Consider the following 24406-nt stretch of genomic DNA (forward strand, 5'->3'; position numbering starts at 1 on the left):
AGATCTCTCATGTTACTCCTTTATATTCACACCCACCACCTCTCCCCCCACACCATTTACATCCTTTTACCCTCCCCATTTATAACATAGTTGTCTTAAATATTTCCTTTATCTATTGAGAATCACATCAAACAGTATCATAATTTTTGCTTCAACCACCAGAAATATTTAGAAAACCCATTAAGGAGGAAATTTACGGTATTTGTCCCATATATTTACTTTCTCCATTGTTTTTCTTTCCTTCCTGATGTTCCAAGATTCCTTTCTGTTTAGAGAACTTTTGGTAGCTATTCTTTTAGGTTAGGTCAGCTGGCAAAAGTTCTCTTGGTTTTCCTTCATTTGAGAATGACTTTATTTCCTCTTCATTTCTGAATAATGTTTTCAGTGAATATGGAATTATGGACTGACAGTTTTTCTTTCAGCACTTGAAAAATGTAATGCCATTCCTTTTGGCCTCTGTAGTTTCTAATAAGAAATCTGTGGTAATTTACATTGTTTTTCCTTTATAAGGAGGTTGTTCCTCCTGTTGCTTTCAAGGTTTTTCTTTGTCTTTTTTTCTTTTGGAAATTTGCTATGGATTTCTTTGTCCATTCATTTCAAGTAGATCCCTGAGCATAGTTGCAATAGCTGCTTTATAATCTTTGTCTATTAATACCAATGTCTGGATCATTTTGAGATGCGTTCCTATTAATTGTCCTTATCTTTTGAGTATGGGCTACATTTAGCTATTTCTTTGTATGTCTACCAATTTTTATTGTATTCTGGACATTGAGAATGGTTGAAGAGACTCTGGTTATGTTATATTCCTCTGAAGAATATTGACTCTTTTTTTTTTTTTTAAGATTTATTTTCTTTGAGAGAGAGCACATGCGGGGGAGTGGGGGGAGGGGCAAAGGGCGAGACCTTTCAAACAGACTCCCCGCTGAGTGAGGAACCTGACATGGGGCTCAATCCCACAACCCATGAAATTATCACCTGCGCTGAAACCAAGAGTCAACCCTCAGCCACCCAGGTGCCCCTGACTTTTTGTTTTAATGAGCCGTTAAGTTGGTTAAGACTCAATCTGTACACTCTAGTTACCCTGAAGCAAGCAGCAGCTGAAACCTCTGCTCTGTTCTTTCAGCCTTAGATGGGTTGCTTAGTCGGCCCTATGCTAGGTATAGTTCCACGTTAGCCAGGGATGTGAGTAGAGTTAATGTGCAGAATTTAAGGCTCTTCTTAGAGGCTCTCTTCTTTCCAGGACTCTCCTGTTGGTTTCAAGCAGCTGTGGTCACATTGAATTCTGTTCTCTTGTTCTTCAAGCCAGTAAACCTGATCTGAGTTTTAGAGGAGATGCTGAATTTAGCAAGGCAGACAAGGCAGGGTGATGTTGGGGTCTGTTTTACCAGATCCTGGCCATCTTGTAAGCTACTTTAGGACAGAGATTGGTTCTAAGCCTAGCAGGGAACTTAGGAAAACCCCCCCCCTGGCTCCTGCTTCTTCACCTTTGCCATTGCTTGGTCTGAGTGAAGTGTTTCTCCTCACAGAGACGGAAGAACCCTGTACTTGCCCCTAACTCTTTTTATCAGACTGTGTCTAGTGCTCATTAGCTCTTCCTCCCTGATTTCTGTAAGTGTTGGGGAGTTGGGATTTGTACTCCCAGACTTATGGTAGGGCCAGGTATGTATATGTTGAATGTTTACGAAAGGTTGATCAACCAGAGAAGCAGGCTACGATAGTAAGAGAGATGGTCAGTGGTGGACAGAAGAAAGGAGCGTGGGGAGCAGAACCGGTAAGAGCTGCTGCCTGTCTGTGACTGGGCAGTAGGGATTGTTGATTGGCCCTAGGCCAAATTAAATCTCCCTTCCTGGCTCACTGGCATTTTTTCTTAATCTCTTCACTCCCTAGCTTCCCAGTGCCTTCACCTTACTATTTTTCTCTCATTAAAAGCCATTCGCATACGCAACAAATGAATCATCAAACTTTACATCAAAAACCAGGAATGTACTGTATGGTGACTAACATAATATAATAAAAAAAATTATTATTAAAAAAAAAGCCATCGCATTAATGTGCATGGCAAGATGGAAACTAGGGAGGGTACCTCTAATTTGAAGGAATATTCTTGGGACCACTTGGAGAGCTTGATATGTGCCCACAGTGGACTAGTGTCTGCCTCCACCTGGAAAACGGGTGGTGAGACCCAAAAAAAGGGTGGAGAGAGGCTAGCTAGCTGCTCAAATGGGAGGATGGCTAGAGAGGCTACTGCTGCACTGGGTTAGGCCTGCAGCTCCTGAGGCTGTTGGGCAAAAAGTGCATCTCCAGTCCACAGGGCACTTACTCTGTCCTTAGCCAGCACCTAGAAATCTGGTGCTACCTATGACATTTCTCCTTTAAGAGGGTCTTTTGCCTTTTTAGGTAGTCCTCTTAGACAAGAGTTAAGATAACTTCTCGCTGTGTACCTCCCCTGGGTCCATATCTCTTCTTACAGATTATTAGCTGCACAGAGGACAGTCTTGGACCCCAGAGAATAAATCTTTAATTATGGAATGTTAGGCTTTAGGCAGCTAGAAAAGAGGAGAAGAGAGTATAAACTGAAAAGGGCCCTCCTCACTCACCGGGGAAGCATGACCCATAAGGCTACCCATTTTAAGGATGGGCAAATTTAGATGGAGAAGGTGCTGTAAAAGTGAGGTGTATTAGCTCCCACAATCTGCCAGTCTCTGTTCTTGTTGGAGGTAGCCCAGCACGCTAAGGTATATTGCAAATCTGCCTAAGAAGGTATGCATGTTTTTTCAACAAAAAAAAAAAAACAAAGAACACCTATAAAATTACCTAAGTTTTCTTATTCGGATCTTAATATAGTTAGGGAGTCAGTTACCATCACTTTCCTCCTGTGAAGGGGGAAAAGAGTAAGGAAAAGAGTGAGGTTTACAGAGTGAAAAGAGGAAGTTCAGGAGTGATGGATGAGTGCTCCGTTAGGGTGGGATTTTTGGAAGTGGAGGAGGTTTTCTTGACTTTCAAGTGCATTTGGCCATCTTTGATTGGTTCAGTATTTACTGGTACATAACTGGGAGATTTCCAGACGGGCCTGGGGACCCACTTGCTTTGCAGCACTGACGATCCTCAGGTCCTCAGAGGCATCAACATCCCCAAGTCTTCCAAAGGTAATGAAAATTACTGGAAACTGGTCAGGGTTGAATCTCCCAAACTGGATAAAACAGGAAGATCTGGATACTTGTAAGAACTCTGTCATGGTCCAGGAGTGTAACCTTGGACAAGCCACTTGATCTCTCCATCCTCTGCAAAAACAGGCCCTTCTTACTCACTCACCAATGATTCACGGAGGCACTTCTGCGTGCATAGGCACTGTTCGCAGGCACTGCCCTGGGCTCACGTTTCAGTGCTGTGAGTCTATGTTATTTTATAGACTTGCTCCCAGTTTAATTTATACCACCATTGCCATACTTCAGCACAGAATTATCCAGAATTTTCAAGGCTTAAGAGTGGAGCAGAACTATTGTAATCTAAGTATTGAGACTTCCAGAAATAAGAGAAAATTAGTGTGGGCTTTTTAAAGATGACAAAAGAGGCAAGACTGGGATAAGGGATAAACTGAATGAAGAGTTAGACTTGGATCAGATCAGAATCCACTTGGCTTAGAACAGCTTGGAGGAAGGGGGCAAAGGGGAGAAGCTCCAAGCAAAAGCAATGGGGAAAATTATAGATCATGGTGGTAAATTCCAAAGCATCATTGTCTAAATGCCTTATTTTCCCTCAATGCACCATTCATTATTCTTCGCAGGCAAGAACAATCTGAACCAAACAATGTTCCTGTGTTTTCTATTATGACAAGAGAGGGAGAGATCAAGCCAAACATCTTTGTCCTTGAATATTTAATATTGCACATAATGGTAAGATCATGGATTTTGACAAATACGGGAAACATGGGCCAAAATCAATAGAGACTGGTATTTCATTCCAGAAAAACTACACAGAATAAACATGGCCATAAGGGACATAATAGTATCAGGAAAAGTTATTTTTACACTTCTCAGAAAATATTTAGATACATTGCTAGGCACAGGGTTTTGTTTTGGTTTTGGTATATCATAATTTGATTGTTTTTCCTCATTGCACAACAACGTGCTTACCAAGAAAATTCAAAGGGCCACCAGCAGTAAACAACTAGAAAACAAACTAGTAGAAAAATGCTGACATAAGGACACGTACTCACTCAGATGCAAACACACACAGACACAGATAAATGTCACGTAAGAAAAAGAACTAGGGACACCTGGGTGGCTCATTTGGTTAAGTGTCCAACTTTTACTTTTGACTCAGGTCATGATCTCAGGATCGTGGGCTCAGATCCTACATTGGGCTCTGCGCTGACTGTGGAGTCAGCTTGAGATTCTCTCTCCCCTTCTCCCTCTGCTCCTCCCCCCACTCTCCCCCCTATAAATAAACAAACAAACAAATAAATAAATAAATCTTTTTAAAAAAGGAAAAAGAAATATGAGGTATTCAATAAGGAAAACTGACCACTAATCAGAAATTTAACTATGAGAACAAAAATTCCTTTGGGCAAAAGTTGGTGAGCACATTCCCTCTTTATGAGACTCCAAAGAGCCCGCCCAATGTCACGGGAAACAAACTAGTTGAAACAATGTCATGTTATTTTAAAGAACTCTGCCATGCTCACTTATCTTAGCCAAATATGGGCGTCGTAAAGTGAAAGTGCACTGTGTGTCAACGTAGACGGTGCTTGATGGGAAAATCAAACCTATTTAGATGCTCTGAGGTCAGGACTGAAGATGGGCCTGGCCAGTATGATAATTTGATGCGTTAAATGAACACTAGCAGCTATTAAACTCATTGTTCATTATACAAAAAGGTAATAATGTTCCATGATTCAGAACTCTACAGATCCGTTACTTGTGTTAAGAAGCTAAGAAAGCTCAATTGAGATTACTAATGTTTTCTCTTTGGAATCCAGAAATGTGCCATTTGAGGATTTTTGCAGCTATTACATGCATGCACAGGTGCTCTGTATAGACTCTAACATTATTGGAGTATTTTGTATGTGCAAAGGGCTGCTAGAAAACTTCTGCCCTTGCCTCCCTCTCCTTCACACACATACATCTCTGCTTTCCTAAGTAAAATGCTGTGGCATTATAATGCTTTATGGATTGTACATTACATATTATGTAACGAGATATGTGAAGTACACCTGATGATCCTGAGCCTTATCCCTCACTAATTGTAAGATCTTCAGCAAGTCCATTTCTGAATTACAGCTTCTATATCTGTAGAATGGAGCTAAGAATTGGTGTTATAAAATTGGTGGTTGTATAAACGGTTCTCAAATTTTTTGACACTCCTCCCATCGAGAGGTGGAATCCAATTCCCCTCCCTTAAACATGTCCCAGACTTGGTGACTCACATCTAAGGAATGGAATGTGGCAGCAATAATGCCCTGTGACTTCTGAGACAAAGTTCCCCCTGGCTCTCTCCCTTGGAATGATTGCTCTTGGAACCCAACCACTTCGCCATTTGGTGGAAAAGCCAAGAGGCCACAAGGAAAGGTCACACATAAGTATTCCAACAACTGTTCCAGATGGACTCCCAGATGACAACCAACATCAGCTACAAGACGTGTGAGTGAGTTTTCAGATTATTCTAGCCCCCAATCTTTGAGCCACCCCAGCTGACACTGAGCACAGCAGAGAGAAACTGTCTCCTCCAAGTGCTCCCAAAATTATAGAGTAATGAGCAAATAGATATTGTCCCTATTTCAAGCCATTACGTTTTTGGGTGGTTTATTCTGCAGCAACAAATAATTGGAACAGATTTTGGTACCATGACAAAACTGAGAACATGTAGCAAGGACTTTAAGACTGGTCAGAAGGCAGAATTTGGGAAGATCTGCAAAAAATTGTTAGTGGAAGCTTCACAGCTTTTTTTTTTTTTTTTTTAAGATTTGTTTATTTATTTTGGAGAGTAGTGGGAGAAGGGGCAGAGGGAGAGGGAGAGAGAGAATCTCAAGCAGGCTCCACACCCAGCACAGAGCCCCATGTCTCACCTCCGTGAGATCATGACCTGAGCTGAAATCAAGAGTCACACACTGAGCTGACCAAGCCAACCCAGGTGCCCCGGCTTCACGGCTTTTGAAGAGGTTATGGTTAGGGCTGACAGGAAAGTGAGGAAAACGTTCTTGGGAGCTGGCATAAAGTGGTAGAAAGTTCAGCAACACTGTCATCTGTGGTAATATGGAAAATAGAAAACATACAAATTAAGTGAATGACCTAAGGAGACTTTCCCCAAGAGTACCACAGGGGCTGCGTGGGTTTTCTCTTGCAACAGCAACAGTCAAGAGGGCAGCAATAAGAAAGAACTGTTAACGTATAAAGGAGCCAGGAATTGCTGGGTTGGAAAATAAGTTCTCTTTCCCCACCTCTGCAAAGGGCAAATGAAATGGCTTCCAGGGAAAGACCGGATTCAGAACGCCCTCAGGAAAACACAGTTCCAAGGGGAGGCCACCAGGGTGACCCTAACACGGGCAAGCCCTGGCGAAGATTTCAGGTGTTGCTTTGTGGACGTTTGCAAGCAGACGAAAGGCCCACAAACGGAAAGAGTGTTACCAGACAGCGGCTTTGGAGAACCTAAGGTGGGGAAGGGCTCAGCGAGATTTATAGGAGGGGCTTTGGCCTGAGTTGGCGATAAATTAATTCATAAGAAGCCCAGAACTCTTTTTTTAAAGAATTACAATCAGCTTAGACTGAGAGGGACAGACAGTCTGGCTGTTGGATCCCCAGACTTCTAAGGGCTGAGAGCCGCCTAAAGAACTATTAGGGGCAAACACGGGCTACGTTTACCGGAGAAGGAAGACTGGCTCGGAGGGTGGACCCAAGGGCGCAGGGGGCGGAGCCAAAGCTACTTCCAGGAAGTAGGACTGAGTCCTAATTGAGGAGCTGGCGAATTGGGCTCAGGTGGATTTCAGAGCTGCTATGAACCAGGGACGGCTGTATGCCTCCTGTTTTTCTTCTTGAACAGAAGTGTGTCCCACCACCGTATATGAGATGTGGTTGGCAGATGGCTTGTCTCTTGATTCACTGGCCTTCAGATTGAGAGGAGCTGCATCTGGAGAACAGCACCCAAGGAGCCTCTGCTCCACCTGGACCTGATTAATGTGTCCAGATCCTGACCTTCAAGCTTGAGTGTGAGGCTACAGCAGGTGCAATGTTGAAGGGGTCTAGGGACAGGCTGTGTGTGTGTGCGTGTGTGTTGGGTGATGAGTGTACTTTGCATGTAGGGGAAAATGTAAATAATTTATGTACAGTGGGTGAGTTGTGATCATCTTAAAACATGTCCACAAACTATTTCAATTTCTTTCCAACACAAAATAGAGCCTAATTCCCCTTTCTTTGAATCATAGTTGACTTCGGTGACTTGCTTCTAACAAATAGAATATGGCAGAAGTGATACTGTGTGACTTCTCAGACAAGATCACAGAACAAGAGACAGCTTTCACTTTGTTTTCTTTTTTTTGGGATGTTTGCCTTTGGAACCCAGCCACCATTTTGGTAGGAAGCCAAGCAGCCACATGAAGATGCCATGTATAGGTGTTTGGCCCCAGCTCCACCTGACGTCCCAGCTCACAGTCAGCAGGAACCAGCAAACTGTGAGTAAATAAGTTTTCTTTCTTTCTTTTTTTTTTTTTTAAGATTTTATTTATTTATTTGAGAGAGAGAGAGCATGACGGGGCGGTGGGGGGGTTGTGTGTGGAGGGAGCCCGGGGCAGAGGGAGAGGCTGGCTTCCCCCTGAGCAGGGAGCCCGATGTGGGACTCGATCCCAGGACCCTGGAATCATGACCTGAGCCGAACGCGGCCGCTTAACCGACTGAGCCACCCAGGTGCCCCAGTAAATGAGTTTTCTGATGGCCTCAGCCATTAGTCTCAAGCCACCCCAGGTGATAGGGGTGCCATATCCCTATAGGAGCAAAGGCCATAGGGAGCAAAGACAAACTGCCCTTGCTCAGCTCTGCTCAAACTACAAATTCATGTGAGAAATAAATGCAGTCATTGTTTTAAGGCGCTAAGTTTTGGGGTGGTGTGTTAAGCAGCAGATACCCAGGTACTGATTTGCAAATATCTACTAGAAATATCCACATATCTAAACAAAACCTTATAACAGTTACAACATTATATGCAGCATAAATTACAGTTGCTTTACGATCCCTAGCTTTATCACTTGCTAACTCTGGGGCCTTCAGTAGGCCAGGCTCCTGAGCTTCATTTTCTATGACTGTAAGAAATAAAAATATTTGTCTTTTAAAAAAACATTTATGAAGATTATATAGCAACAAGGAAAATGATATATTGTAGGTTATAAAACTAGATTCAAATGATTACAACTGTAAAAATGTTCAGATGAGAAATAGATTAGATTAGTGGGCTTAAAAGTAATTTTCCAAATTTCTGTAAGATTATTTGCTTTAGTAATCAAAAAAAGTAAGTGTTTTAAAAAATCCCATTGTGCATTCCCAGCCCAAACCTGGGGAAAGGGTTAGGTTATTTCTTCTCAGTGACCTCCCTGCTGGTTAAATCATGTAAAGTGGCTTGAAAGAGGAATGGGGACAACACAGCATCCTATTACTTGGAGTTTGGAGGTCAATCAAGGGTAGACTCCAGAACTCAGATTTCTTGCCTCCCCAACCAGTGCACCATTCCCTCCCACTGTAGCCTCTTAATACTAGTTTTTACCCATATGGGCTAAGCATGAAAACCAATGCCATGTTAAATGCTCATCTTTTAAATAACCAGCAGTCCCAGCTATCTCAGCTCAGAAGCCATGGAATCCAGTGGTCAGGGGCATTGATCAAAATGCACGGGTTGGAAACCTGCTTCCCCCACATTTTGTCTGGGGTCTTTGCAAATGTAAGTAAGGACCTTGAGTGGAGATCATCCTGGATTACACAGATGGGCCCTAAATCCAATGATAAGTGTTCTTATAAGAGAGGAAGACAGCAGAAGACCATGTGAAGATGGAAGTAGGGGCTGGGGTTATGTAGCCACAAACCAAGGAATGTCTAGAGCCACTGGAAGACGGAAGAGGCAAGAAGCATTTCTCCCTTAGGGCCCCAGAGGGAACACAGCCCTGTGGGCACCTTGATTCCAGGCTTCTAGCCCTCAGAACTGTGAAAGAATACATTCCTGTTGTTTTAAGCCATCGAGTGTGGGCTAATTTGTTATGGTGGCCCTAGCAGTCTAGTGGAATGGGTGACTCTCACAACCACAACATTGAACGAGAAAAATACTCGGGGTACAGGGGAAAAAAATGGTATTTAAATAAAGTTTTAAAAACATGAAAATTGATACTTTGTCTTATATTAATATATTATATATTAATAAAAACATAAATGGGAAGGATAAACACCAAATTTAGGGAGTGGGAACTGTGAAGGGAAAGAAGGGAACACAGTGGGGTACACAGAGGGCTCCAGCTGTATTGATAACACTGTGTTTCTTTTTTCTTTCTTTTCTTTTTTTTTTAAGATTTTATTTATTTATTTATTTGACAGAGAGAGCAAGCAAGCACAAGCAGGGGGAGTGGCAGAGGGGAGAGGGAGAAGCAGACTCCCCGCTGGGCAGGGAGCCAGGCACAGCACAAGCCCAGGACCCTGGGATCACCATCCCAGCCCAGGACTTTGGGATCATGACCCCCGCCCAGGACCCTGGGATCACCACCCCAGCTGAAGACAGATGCTTAACCAACTGAGCCACCCAGGCGCCCCTATAATATTGTGTTTCTTAAGCTGAGTGGTGAGGTCAAGCATGATCAATATCATATTTTTAATACCATTGTGTAGGACTAAACTATTTCCTAATAATTAAATTTAAAATAACACTTGAAAAACGGAGAAGGACAAGAAGGGAGGCTGATAGCACCCTGAGGGCGGGGAGCTTCTTTCTTGGAGAATGCGTGACCTTTCAAATGTCAGCCAGAACAACATGATTTGGTGCGTGTGTTGTCTCCTGATACTTAATAAGCAGATGGAAATCACTTTGTTAATATTCAGAGTTCTGATGTCATTTATAAATAATTCCAATAGTAACCTTTTTCATTGGAAAAACACCTGTATAGTGCTGACTCTGATTACTCCCTGTGGATATTGCTTAGCTAAAAATTAATATATCATACTTTCTAGAATGACAGACTGTGGGCTGGAATAAGAGAAAACAGTAATTTATAAGATGGAGTAATTACTGGACGATCCAGGTACTATTTACTGACTTTCTTCTTCTTTGTTCTCAAGCCAATGAAATTATCGAGTCCACAATCCCAGAGTCCTTTATTAGCCTTAATCTTAGGTTGTCTATCAAAAACAATACTGTCGTGGATTAATAAACACCACAAACCCATAATAAGCTGCACAGGCCCTTCGTCCTCCGCGGTAATAAGTGAGCTCAGCTGAAGCATTATCGAAGTGTGACTGGCTGGGCTGCCCAGCCCTTGCTCCCTCAGTGTGGCTGAAGTGCCTCCCTGGCTGCGCTATCTGGAATTTCCACGAGGTGGCAGCAACTCCTCGGCAGCCAACCAGGGGCTCCATGGGCAACTGAGGCCGCCATTGACTTCCTTCTTACCAATAGGGTGTGGTTGTGGTTTCAGAGTCAGATTTGGTTGTTTCTTTTAGAGCTGGGATTTAGAAGAACATTGTGACCATTTTCAGTTAGAAATTATTCAGGTTTAATCACAACTAACATAAACCATAATTTGATATCTGCTATAAGCAGTCTCACATTTTTTCCTTCGTTTTTTTGGTATACTAGGTGAAATACTTTATTATTTTAAAAACATGCCTATTTTCCAAAATGCACTGAGCATGTGAATAATTTTAAATAAAAAGACATTTATATTGTGAAGGCATAGGGGAAGTCAATCTACAATAATCAAAGAAACAGATGATCTTTCAAACAATTTGCATTTTATAAAGGGCAGAATCATGACAGCAGGTAAAATATGGCTAGTACCAGTGGTTTCTTCTTGTAAGGGGCACTGTCGCTAAAATCCAGACCCAGCTGGGAAAAGTCACGCCAAGTCTCTAGTTTGCTTACTCTGTCTTACAGTGCTCAGATTCAGAAGTTCTGAATCCTTGAGCACCTAGGCCCCTAAAAGAAAGACTAGACAGTGGTCCTCAGGAATTTCTGAGCTGACACTGCCTTTTTTTTTTTTTTTTTTTTCAGTAGGCTCTACATCCAACATGGAGCCCCACACGGGGCCTGAACTCAAAACCCTGAGATACGACTTGAGCTGAGATCAAGAGTCAGATGCTTAACCGACTGAGCCACCCAGGTGCCCTACCTGATAAGGAAGACTCTCTCACTCCCCTCAGATATAAACATTCTAAGCAGGCTTGGGATGTATTAAGAAAAAGAACCATGAACTAGAAAAATGCCTCCTCTCAACTGTTCATAAATGTAGAGCACTAGAAACAATGTGGTGGCAGGACGAACACTGGCTTCAGCATCCGGGAACACAGATTTGAGCCCGTTCCCTAAGGAACTGTGGGATCTGTGATATCTCTTCTGTGTAATGAATTTAGTCATATCTCTCCTCCTGACCTCCTGGGTCTGTGAGACTCACACAAAACAAAATAATCTAGATGTTCAATAAATGTTTGTTGAATATTGTTAAAGTCAGTATAAATGCCGGTGACAGGACTTTAAAAGAGGCACTTTAACAAACAATCCAAAATATATAACTGTAGGGTTTTATAACTAACACATAATGTAGTGATGGTTTTCAGAAATGAACAAGGAATAGCCTTCCACCCATACTGAGTAGTGGTTTTCAATTCTGGGAAACTTTTCAAAATTCCCAGTGCCCGGGGGTTTTTGTGTTGTTTGGTTGGTTAGTTGTTCGTTGGTTAAGCCCTCTGGGTGATAATAACAAGCAGCCGGGATAGAGAACCACTGCTCTAGTGCAAAAGTAAGTTAGTGCCTTTACTGAATGTTGGTTATAATTGAATCAGAGTAGAAATGAGTTTCTAGTTGAAAAAAAAAAAAAGTCTGCTATTTCTGGCCAGAAATGCAGGGCTATGTCTGGATCGCTTTTCTTTGTTATGACACTCTTCTTTTTCTCTTTGTACAAAAGAAAAATTGCTTGATGCAGAAAATGTGAAAAACACAATGAAATTAAAACAACAAAAAAAGCACTCTACATCTGTAGGCCCTGAACACACGGGGCACGCCCTTGCGGTTTCTTTTTTCTTGTGTATATATGTATATTTCTAAAATGAAAATGGAATGAGGCCACGTTTTGTAGCCAGTTTGTTTACTTGGGACTATGACATGGACATCTTCCCATACCAGTGAACTTTCTTCCAGGGCATGGCTTTTAATGGCTTCTTTGTGGCTATTAGATGCATCGTAATTTCTTTAATTTCTTGTTATTTAACATTATATTGTTTTCAGTTATTCTATTGTGATAAAGATATTACGATAAATTCCTGTAATACCATTTTTGCACAAAGCTCTGATAACTTCTTTGAATAATGGCCCCACCTTTTATATTTACCCCTGATCAGTTCGAGCAGGCTTTAGATGAGCCAACAAACAGGAAGATGAACTTCTTAGGAGTCCTGATACCAGTGACCTTCCTCCACTTTCCAGAAGTGCCTCCAGGACACCTGGATCTCTTAGCCAATAGTGTCAGGTAGGAAAGCTCAAAATTAGCTGAATATTCACTAGTTAGTGGTGCTTAAAGTTCAATGTATGTACGAATCTTGTCAAATGCAGAGCTTGTCAAAATGCTGATCTGGGGTAGCGGCTGAACTTCTGGTTGTCTACCGCGCTCCCAGGTGATGCTGGTGCTGCTGGTCAGTGGACCACACCTGGGTAGTGAGGACCAAGATTATATTCCCATTAGACCGAGTATACCTGTGTCTCATCTTTGGGTTTCCCAGTTGTATGAAACACGATGATGCCCACGAATAAAGGGGCAGAGTTGAAATGAATGTCTACTTTCAATAATGTGTTTATTCAAGCCAGTTCATTTGGACCTTGCTTTTGGAAGAAAAATTTTTGCTCTTTATCTTAAGCATTCTCTCTCATTTCCAGATGACCATAGGCAGCTTTTCTTTCAATATGAGTAATTCTATAAAAGAGAAAAATCAAGGATTTATATCTGAGACTGATGCTATATCATAGATTCCCAAAGGTGAATGAAGCAGCTTGCCCTTTCATCCATTCATTATTGGAATCTTTCAACTTTCGTGGGTGGCCCTATTGGAAATCTGAATTGTGAAGAACATGTTTAGTGATTGGTGGAGCTTTCCAGGAACTGTCACATTTTTTTTTTTAACCAGGAAAAAATAAATAAACAAATACTTAACAGTTTTTGTTTTAACAAGGTAAGGTAACCTACCAAATACTTTGAATGTTGACAATTAGCATTTAAACAACTTTATTACCAAAGAACAATGCATGCTCATTGTAGGAAATTTGGACACGTTAAAAGGTAGAAAAAGAATTAAATTCCATCACCCAGAGATAATTATCGTTGTTAATAATCTACTACAGGGACGCCTGGGTGGCACAGTCCGTTAAGCATCCAACTCTTGGTCTTGGCTCAGGTCCTGATCTCAGGGTCATGAGATCTAGTCCTGTGTTGGGCTCTGTGCTCAGTGCAGAGTCTGCTTAGGATTCTCTCTCCCTCTCCCTACCCTTCCCGCTCATCCTTGCGCATGCTGTCTCTCAAATAAATAAATAAATCTTTAAAAAAATCTATTACAAGCATCCCATGGACCTCAGCAATTTGGGAAAATCCTCATTCCTTCTCCTGTTCATAAAATCCACTTCCAGACACAAATCTTGTGCAATTTTTCTGCTCCTTATCCTCGGAAGTAGGCATAGTAAATCCAAGACGCTCTTAAGAACTATTTCTTTTTCATATCCTTTGTCAGTCATATTACATTGTTTTATTGGGGGAAAATTTTTATTAAATCACCTAAACTTTTATAATATTTATTCTCAAAGTAAAATTATTCCACTTGTTTTTATAAGTGGATATTTAATTGTTTAATGGTTTCTGGGTTATTTTTTTTTAACATCAGTTTAGCAACCCTTCCTTGGCGAGTCAGTAGCCCACAGTATGACAAGCTAATTAAATTAATTAACCCCTGCATGTCAGCTCACATACTGTGTTCAGTCAGTTAAAATACCATAGATCTGCAGAATAATTATTAGACCCATGATTTGATCAGTGTTTCAGACTTTATAATAGGTCCACATACAGATATTTCGTATGTACTTTATTACGTTGTCACCACAGCAACTCGGTGAAATGTTAGTTTTATCTCTGTTTTATAAGTGACAGAACTGAGGTGCGAAGATGTTAAGTGATTTACTAAAAATCTCACATTCGGGGAGTGACGGAACAATGAAAATGGTACCTTTTAAAATTTTCTACTACTGCCTCATTTTGTTCTTAATTTCCCTATTAAAATGTTCAGAATAAAAAAGCCTTCATTTAAAAATATAAGATACAAAGATGAAGATGTTTATGCTTCTTCATGTGCTGTAAAAATCCCTTTATCTCTGAAAATGAAATAAAAGTATAAGGTACATATGGGAACCCTGCACTATCTTTTCCGTTTTTCTGTAAATCTAAAACAGTTCTTCAAAAGTTTATTTAAATGGGGGTGCCCGGGTGGCACAGTCAGCGAAACATCTGCTTTCGGTTCAGATCAAGGTCTCAGCGCTGTATAGGTCATGATCTCGGGGTCCTGGGATCAAGCACCGCGTGCGGCTCCCTGCTTGGAAGGGAGTCTGCTTCTCCCTCTCCCCCTCTCCCCCAGTTCTCTTTCTTTCTCTCTCTCTCAAATAAATAAATACAATCTTTTTTAAAAAGTTTATTTAAATGTGTAAAAGATAATCTCATAAAATTACATATATCGTGTCAAAATATATTTTGTGTAAATAGTTCTTAACTAATTTCCACTTCTGCCTTCACAGCCTTATAATCCTGTGATGTCCTACAACCACAGAACTCCGGTCCTTTCGATATTGAAGACTAGACTGCTGAGATCGTCCAGCCAAGAGACACACCCCGCGGAATCCAGAGTCTCTCAGTTAAATGAACCATCTTTTCTCGCGTGGCCAAAGACACATTTCGCATCTAGGTTTCTATTTCTTTCAGTCCCAGAAATATGCTGTCGTCCATAAATTTAATTTCAGCCTTTAGAAGATGAGCACTGCCAGGGATGATTGCCTCTGCACACTGGCTGCACTTCAGGTCCCCATTCAACGTGGATGTGTCCCCTCACTGTCCAGGAGCCCACACCACCACCCCAGGCTTGTCTGGAACTGCACGGCCATGACTGGCTGGCAAGTCTTCCTTTAGAGTGGGAGCACAAGATCAGGTCAGTTTGCCTGCCTGATGGCATGATACTAAAAGTCACATTTCTTTTAGGAGTAAACAGAATTTAAGTGTTTATCAACCCCTTTTGGTTAAAAACGACCCATCCTTGCCTGCTCTTTTCCTTTCCATCTTCTGTCTTCCTACAATTGATCTGCCAGACAGGTTCTTGGAGAATTTGGGAAATTGAATTTGGAGGAAAGACTGAGAATGAGAAGTGGTGGTAGAAAAATTGATCCTCTGATTTTTATATGGGCATGTGGCCTTCCAGAACCTCTAGCTCCCTTGTGGCTAGGCATGGCCATATGGTGTGGCCATATGACTAAATTCTGGCCAATGGGCCGTGAGCCAAAATAATGTGTGCAGCTTCTGGGTTATGCCTCTGAGAGGAAGGGGTGTGTCTTCTCTCCTTCTTTCTGCTAGCAGGAATATGGGTGTGGGAATGGACCATCCTGGTCATGAAGATGAGGGCCATATTCAGGAGATAATAGAGCAACAAGAGAGAAAAAAACCCTGGGCCCTTGACTACCAAACTTTCACATGAGAGAGAAATAATCTTCCAACCGATTAGAGCCATTACAGCCATTCTTACCTACTTGAGTGGATTTCCTCCCAATGTCAATATCTGTGTCCGCCCCTGGAGCACCTTTCAGGCGCTGGGCCCTCCCAGCACCCCCTACCCCGCTATGATTAACTAAGCCAGCTTTAGAATACTGCAAAGTATAATTTGTTCTGTACTTTCCCTACTCTCTCTTTCTCCTGTGGTTCGTAGATATGTTCTCTGTGAAAAGGATTGCACAATGTTCTTTTCCTCATTCTGTTCTTTCAATCAATCAATCTTTCTTACCCTCTCTAAGGCTCTGTTATTAAGCTCACCACTTCTGTGCCGCTGGCATCTATTAAGGCTGCACATTCTGTGGTTCTGCTGCTCATTCCCGGCTGACTTGTTGCACAGTAGAGTGGGGCAATTTAGCGCCTTCAGAAAATTTTATCTGCACTTACATAGGAAAAGGACAGGCTCGCTCACATAAAACCACTGGGAAGATTACTTTCCCAAGGAAAACAAACACATTCTCACTGTCCTATCTCATGACACAGCCACTCCTGCAAGAACTGGATCTTGACCAGATCCAGAGACTGAAATCAGCCCCACCCTGTCCCTGCAGGAAAGTTAGAAACTGTGGGGGACGGAGGGTCATTCATGAAAGCCAGAGAAAATTGCATCTTGAAACAGAACAATTGGTAGTCCAGGCAAACTGTTGGTGCCAGAAAGATGTTGCAAGAATTAGAGTGGCTTCTTTATTGGAAAGAAGAACGTGGCACTGAGAAATCCAGGAGCAAGTTATGTTTGGAGAATTGGCTGGTGGTTGGTATTAGAGAGGTCTGTCGGCAGATAGCAGGACTCTAGGCATCAGGCAGAAGCTTAATGACAGGACTTTGGGCCCTAGAATAGTGATTCCCAACTCGAGGTGATTTCTTTCCAGGGAACATGTGGCAATGTCTGGAGACACTTGTAGTTGTTATAATTGAGGGTTGCTAATGGCATCTAATGAATAGAGGCCAGGGATGCTGGTTAGCATTCTATAATGCACAGAGCAGCCCCTGCACACAGCGCAATAGAAAACTGTCCAGCACAAAGTGTCAATAGTGCCAATGCTGAGACACCCTGCCCTAGAGAGACTAATATTAAAAGGGCAGGACCCTATCTCTGGGATGATGGGGGTCCTGAACAGTCTGCCAAGGTGCCAGCTCAAGAGCAGGAAAGTAAGACCTGGCCCCAATACCAAAGTTAGGCTGTAGGTCAGACAGGCAGGACTGAATCCCATTTATCGGAACTGGTGTACGACATCATGGCCAGACTAGGAGCAAATTATATTCATACCAAATCCATAGGGGCTCCCGCTAGAACAGCTTAAACCCCTCTAGAAAACTAGGAGGCTTTTTTTTTTAAGACTTTATTTATTTGAGAGAGAGAGAGATAGCAAGAGCAGGTGGGAGAGGGAGAAGCAGGCTCCCTGCTGAGCCGGAGAGCCACCGTCCCAGCACCCCGGGATCATGACCTGAGCTAAAGGCAGCCGCTCAACCACCTGAGCCTCCCAGGCGCCCTGGGAGGCTTGTTTCACAGCAGGATTCTTAACCAGTTCCACAAATCTTTTGGAGGTAGGGGAAGATCCATGCACATAGATAAGGGGATCCTGACCTTCCTCAAATTATATGCAAAATTAGGTGTTTTTTGTATTTTCCTAGGGTAAGGATGCAAAGCTTCCTTCAGGATCTAAACAGGGGCGGAAGATCCAGCAAAGGTCAAAACCCACTGTTGATGGCCTGGGGCATCAGGCTGAGCCTGCAGGAGAGGAACACAAGGTCTTGAAGAAGAGGAAAGATGAAAAACTAATGAAAACAGCTGGCAGTAATTAAACACTGCATGCCAGCTACTCTTCTGTTGCCTAACCCAGATTAGCTCATTTAATCTTCGTAATAAGTTTTGAAGCACATACTTTTTCAATCCCATTTCATAGATGAAGAAACTAAGGCTAGACTTTCTCTAAGACAATGCTTCCTAACTTTCCTCACAACATGGCGTGCACGCGTGTGTGCATGCTCACACACAAGCTATTATAACAGAAAAACTGTGAGGATTAATAAGAGACTTTAGTAAGCTGGCCGAATAAGATCAATAAACTACAATTGCAAATCTATAGCAACAAATATTTAGAAAACACAATTAGAAGAAAGATGCCAATTGCAATGGTGACAAATTATGAGGCATCTTGGAATAAATCCAACGAAATATATGCAAGATCTTTATGGAGAAATAAAAAAATACAGTAACATATGTCAAAGGCACAGCGGGGTAAAGGGACAAGGTTGCTCACGACCAGAGGCAACTTGGCCAGGGGATCCTGCAGCCCCTTGTCTGCTTCTCACCTGCCTGCCTTGGCCTCTTCAGGGTTGAGAGCTTAAAATCTCTAAAACCCATTCAGAACACATCGGTTTGCTTCCATGGCACGCCAGATAGAAAACTTTGCTATTACCATTAAATAAATTGAATTATAAATTTTCCAACAAAGAAAACACTAGGCCTGGCTGTTTCTAATGGCAAGAACAGCCAAACATTCAAGAGACAATTTCGATCATACATGAAATTTTGCAGAATAGAAAAAGCGGAATAGTGCCCAACTCCTTATCTGAAGCTAGCATAACCTTCATACTAAAAGCAGGCAAGAATTGGGAAAAGAAACTTTCAGGCCAATCTAAGGTGAATAGACAAAACATAATTGCAAATCTACACTTCAGCATCACATATACAGAAAGGAACGATGCTAATTACAATGGCCCCAAAAATATATGGGGCCTTGGAGTAGATCTAACAAAAGGTGTGCAAGTCCTTGACGGAAAAAATCATAAAACTTCAGTAAAAGTGGGGAGCCTGGGTGGCTCAGTCGGTTGAGCTAAGCGTCTGCCTTGGGCCCATGATCTCTGCGTCCTGGGATCGAGTTCTGTGTTGGGCTTCCTGCTCAGCGGGGAGCCTGCTTCTTCCTCTTCCTCGCCCCCCCCAACCCGCCCAGCTCGTGCTCTCTCTCATGCGCTCTCTCTCGCAAATAAATAAAATCTTAAAAAAAAAAACCTCAGTAAAGGACATTAGATTACATGTAAACAGTATTTCCCTAAAATGACCGATAGATTTAGTGAGAGTCTATTCGTGAAAGTTGATAAGCTGGTCCTAAAATATAGGTGAACAAAGAGCCAAGAATGGTCAAAACAATCCTGGAGATGGGCAAATAGAAGCAATGGCCCAACTACCAGCTATTAAGATTTTTTTATCAAGTCTTTAGTAATTTGGTATGTGTTATCGATTGAAAGATCCATGGACCAAAACAGAGTCCAGAGTAAGACCCATGAATCGATGAATATACGGGAAACTTATCCCGGGCATTGCAGATCAGGAGGAGGGGACAGACCCTTCGGTACTAACTGATGAGTCAAAAGAGGGAAAGAGTTACGTGAACTCCTACCTCACACTATACACAAAAATCAATTCTAGATGGATAAAAGACTTAAAGACAAAACTTGAAAATTTTAGAATCCGTAGGATATTATCTTTCTAATTTTGAGGTAACAAAGGATTTCTTGACAGAAAACTGGCAGCATAAATTCAACTACATTAAAATAATAAAACTGCTGCTCTTCAAAAGATATGAAGAGTGAAAGCAGAAAAAAGAGATTGGAGGAAGAGACTCACGCCACGTGTAGTCGACTCGGGTTTAGTAGCCAGACAGAAGCCCTCCTTTGAGTTGATAAGAAAAAGATAACAACCTGCGATACAGATGAACCAACAGGAACAGCCTCGAACAGAAGAACGCGTCGAGGTGGTGAGTAAACGCAAATTCGCTCACCGTCATTAGTTCTACTAGGGAATTAAAAGAGTTCCTGTTGTATACCCACCAGACTGGCAAAAATAAACAAGTCTGACAATAGCAAGCGTTGGTGAGAACTTGTAATAATGGTAACAATCATATACTGTTAGATAGTAATCTGGAACTGTCTAGGAAAGCTGAACATGGGCGTTAACCCTCCCACCAAGGGGTTTCTCTTCCGGTGTGGTAAGCAGACTTGCAGGACGGCCCCTAATGAGCAGCGCCTCTTAGTTTCTATGCCCATGGGTAATTCCTCCCCTTGAGGGGGGCTGCACCAGTAGAATACCGCAGAAGGGACGGGGAGCCACCTCTGAGACAAGGTTTCCAAAAACTGACTTCCGCCCAGCTCTCCTTGTGTCTCTTCTTGCTTACTTGTGAGAAGCAAGCGATAGCTGTGGAGAGACCCACATGGCAAGGACTGAGGGCTCCAGTCAACAACCAGAGAGGAACTGAAGCCTTGAGCCCAACAGCCAGGGAGGAACGGACTCTTGCCAATAACCAAGTAAGTGACCTTGCAGCAGATTCTCCCCCAGGCTCAGAGCGGGAGGACCCAGAGGAGCCGCGTCTGGATGCCTGACCCAGGAATCCTGGAAACTGTGAGATAATAACTGTGTTATTTTAAGCTGTTAAATCTGGGGGTGATTTTTTTATGCAGCAGTAAGGAATTGGTATGTCTGAGTACAAGCACATCGGTGTATGGAATATGAAGTGAGTACAGGTGAGCCCAGGATGTTGATCCTTCAATCACTGGGACTGCCAAGACCAAGCAGGTCAAGGCCGGGCTGGGTAAGTGGAGTTCAAGAGCAGACTAGCCCCAGCCAAGAGCAGCCTCATCCGTTTACCCCAGTGCACCATACAATATTATAAGGTTTTTCTGTATGTGTGCCAGTATGTGGAAAAAGTAGGAAAGCATTAGATTATAAAATAATCTCTCTTTCTTGTGAAGAGTGTTTGGTAGAGGTTTTCTGAGATAGTGCCCTCAATGCTTCATCGTCTGAGAACTTGCTAAAAATGCCAACTTTCAGACTCCATCTCAGATCGACGAAATCAGGTACTCTTGTGGGGTGGGGGCAGTAATCCGTGTTTTTAAAAGCTTTCCAGATGATCCGGATACAAGTGAAAGCTTGAGAAACATTGTTCTAAGAACTTGTGCATTTCATCTGTTTTCAAATTTGTTGGCAAAGGTGTTCAAGGATTCTCCTAAATCCTTTTAGCATCCAAGTTATGTACTCTTCTCATGCTATGTTGTTGGTGTTTCCTCCTCGTTCTTGGTCAAGCTGTCTGAGGGTTTGTCACTACTCTTACTCTTTTCAGAAGATGTACTTTGCTGTTTAGTTCCTGTTTCATTAATTTTTTCTCTTATTATTTCCATACTTCTACATTCTTTAGGATTATTCTGTTCCTGTTAACCAAATATTTGGGAGCACTTTTAACCAAATATTTGTCTTAGATTTATTAGGGAGTAACACAGATGATATAAATCCTGGCCCCAAACATGTGTTATGGTTAGATATTCTCCAAGTATTTCCCCCCATTTTTTTCTTTTTATTTAGATCTAAAGATGACAGGTAAATTCCCCTCATTGTCTCTCTCTCTCTCTGTAGGGTGTCCTTTCCACACACCCCCCCCCCATTCAACCATCTTGAATGTACCTAGTATAACCTTTCTGGAATTCTGGCTTCATGTGGAAAATTTCCAGGCCATCCTCTCAGCATTTACAGGCCTTGTGTTTTTGTCTATCCTCTTCAGCTTATGGCCACCAAAATTAACTAGAAACCTCTGTGGCAAACACCAGCATCAGATAGGCCTACCTCTCGGGATTTTTACTTTTTTATTACCTATGGCAGGGACATTCTTCCTTTTCCCAATAGACCAGCCAAGTATTTTAAAAGATATTTAAAAATATGTTTCATCCAGTGTTTTAAATTCCAAATTGGAAGACATTCTCTAGTCTCCCATAGAACTAGGAATAGAAGTTGTCCTGTTTATAACAAACATCTTCTTTGTCTTTTCCTTATTTCTAAGTTGAATGCTTATTTCATTTTTAAAAGCTTTCTTATATTTTTAATGTTTTAAGCCATAAATTTCCCTCTGAATGCCACTTTACCCCACAATAATGATCAAGATAAAATTTTGTTACTCACTATTACTATGCAATATTACTATTGTGTAGGCAATACATGTCATGATCTTTATGTATTTTCCCAATAATCTTCACCAAAATCCAATGAGATGTGTAATATTACCATTTATCCTGTTATCAATGAGGGAATGAAGTGAAGAAAAATTAAGAAATTTCCTTAGGATCATCAAAGATGGGTAGCATGTAGGGAAGCTAAGATTCCCACCCAGGTTTGCCTGAATTCAAAATGAGTTCTTGCAACCAATTCAATCTATTTTCTGGGGGTGGGGGGATAAAAAGAAGGGGGAATATTTGAGATGAGAGTGAAAAGGAAAAACATGACATCATTTGGTTTTAGTGTTGGAGTAAAAAGTACCTCACAATTTGAACTAAGGGAAGGTGCAGGTTGTTAAGGGGATAATAGCAATCCAGCCTAAACTCAGAGAACGTGTTGCAAACTGAGGACGTGTTGCAAGCAGTAACAGGTGTGCACAAACACCGCCTGGGCTCCCAGGTGTGCTGACAGAAACTCGTCCTTCCCGACAATTCAAATTGTTATTAATTTGTACTATCTCAATTTACGAAAAAACCAACTTGTAAACCAAATGGACGTATTTGTAATGTATAGAACCATCACTGACCAACACGTTTTTAGCCGAAAACAAAATAGTCTCTTCTGCTAATCCCAGACCTTGGCTCCAAGCCAACTGGCTTCTTGCTTTTATTATTTGCAACAGAATCCAGGATTCAGAGTGAATAAAAGAGCTGAACAAGAATATAACTCCCGGTAAGATTGTCTCTGCGCCTCGTGCACTTATCCTTTTTGTCTCTCCCCAGGGGAAAAGCAGTTATTCTTACTTATGCTAAATCCAGTTGTTCCCCACGGCGGCCATGTAAATCTTGGCACTGAGTACGCCGCAGAATAAAAAGTCAAGGCAGTGGGAGGTGCTCACGCGAGAGCAACAGGCAGCCGCAAAGCCCCAAACTGTGCCATCCATTTTCTGCTAAAAATAAAGGGTTCTATTCATCAAAAACTTTTATATATTCTTATGATTTTTCTTACAAAAAAGCCCACATGATATGCAGGCAAAGAATAACAACTCCTGGTTCACAAAGCATGCCATCCTTTTCATTTCCCAGAGTAAGCAAATAATCCAGAGAGAGGACAAGTGGGAGAAGCCTGACATTTGCCATATTCGCCAGACAAAAACCGTCTTCTGCTCAAAGGGATCTGACCTCAAATTAGACATCAGAATCGTTCAGTTTGAGGGAAACCGTTTCCTTTCTGTGCACCCGTTTAACCAAATGAATTACCCAAAGCCTACACGGGAGAGGTGTTATAGTTTTGTTTTAATGAGACTTCCAAATATTCTAGGTTTCTTATCATTTCTTCCCAGCCAAGGAGAACTGATTAGTTAGAATTTACCAAAATTGAAAGATTATTTAGACCTTCTTCTTTTCCTGTCTCCCATTTCCTCTCAATCTTTAAGAATGATTTTTCTGTTTTAAGTCCAAATTATTGTATGCTTTAGAAAGTTTCCTCTACTTATTAACACAATAGTACTAATTGAAATTTTTAAAGAGTTAAAAAAATCACAATCCTACCCTAGTAAAAAGTCAGTTGGTTTCTGTTTTCTAGGCTTCCTCTCTGTCCTAAATTTGCATGCATTCATCGTACCTACCTACATGCATAGATGGAATCCTAGCATAGATTGGATTTTAAAAATCCCTATCATTTGATCACGTCCTGACTTTTTTTCTGTTTCTTTCTTCCTTTTGTGTTTGCAGATGAGTTTGCCTAGAGAAGGAATCACATTGGCCCAGGAGGGCTACTCATTCCTTGTAATTATTCCACACATGTAAATCCTACCTCTCTAAGAAGACCAGAAAATCCCCCTTTTTTTTTCTATTTTCTTTTGGGCTTTCCACAGACTCTGGGAGAGTGTTCAGTGCATAGAAAGTGCTCAATGGTAGAATGTTTTCAGTTATTCATTTGCTTTGCTGTGTATTCACTTAAGTGAACTGAGAGTTTATGAATTGGATTTATTGAATTAAATTTAAATTTCCCATTCATAAGACTCGAATTGCTTGAAAGACACAGGAATTTTACCAACCAACACCCCCAGAGCAGCGAGTCACTGTGTGCATCGTCTCCTAAACATACCAGCCTCTCCCACGCCTGTCTGTCCTCGCTTCTGCTGTCAACCTGGAAAGCCCATTTTCATGCTTTTAGAATGTTGTGCAAAGTCTGCCTTCTTTAATGAAGCCTTTCTCTAACCCCACCCCAAGATAGAAACCACCAATCTCTTCTTCAGGCCACTCTAAACTTTGTGCCTATTTTATTATAGTAATTTATTTGTTACATGACTACCTCCCCATGAGAACATAAGCTCCCTGAAGTCAAGAACTGTATTTTATTCATCTTTGTACTTCCAGCATCTTCCATGGTTCTTTGGATGTCATGGT

At 41.7% G+C, this 24406-nt stretch overlaps 1 long non-coding RNA gene across 2 annotated transcripts; it reads left to right on the forward strand.

Annotated features, from left to right (window-relative positions):
- Positions 1-5345: 5345 nt before the first annotated feature.
- On the forward strand, positions 5346-19027 carry LOC125281303 (uncharacterized). 2 transcript variants are annotated; one of them, XR_007188426.2, is made up of 3 exons: positions 5346-5639; positions 7418-7663; positions 14998-19027. It is a non-coding gene; the product is annotated as an uncharacterized LOC125281303 (long non-coding RNA). The 2 variants fall into 2 exon arrangements; XR_007188425.2 differs by having other exon boundaries at positions 7555-7663; positions 14998-18960.
- Positions 19028-24406: the final 5379 nt, after the last annotated feature.

Source organism: Ursus arctos, unplaced genomic scaffold, assembly GCF_023065955.2.
Source record: "Ursus arctos isolate Adak ecotype North America unplaced genomic scaffold, UrsArc2.0 scaffold_1, whole genome shotgun sequence".
Classification (NCBI taxonomy): Eukaryota; Metazoa; Chordata; class Mammalia; order Carnivora; family Ursidae; genus Ursus; species Ursus arctos.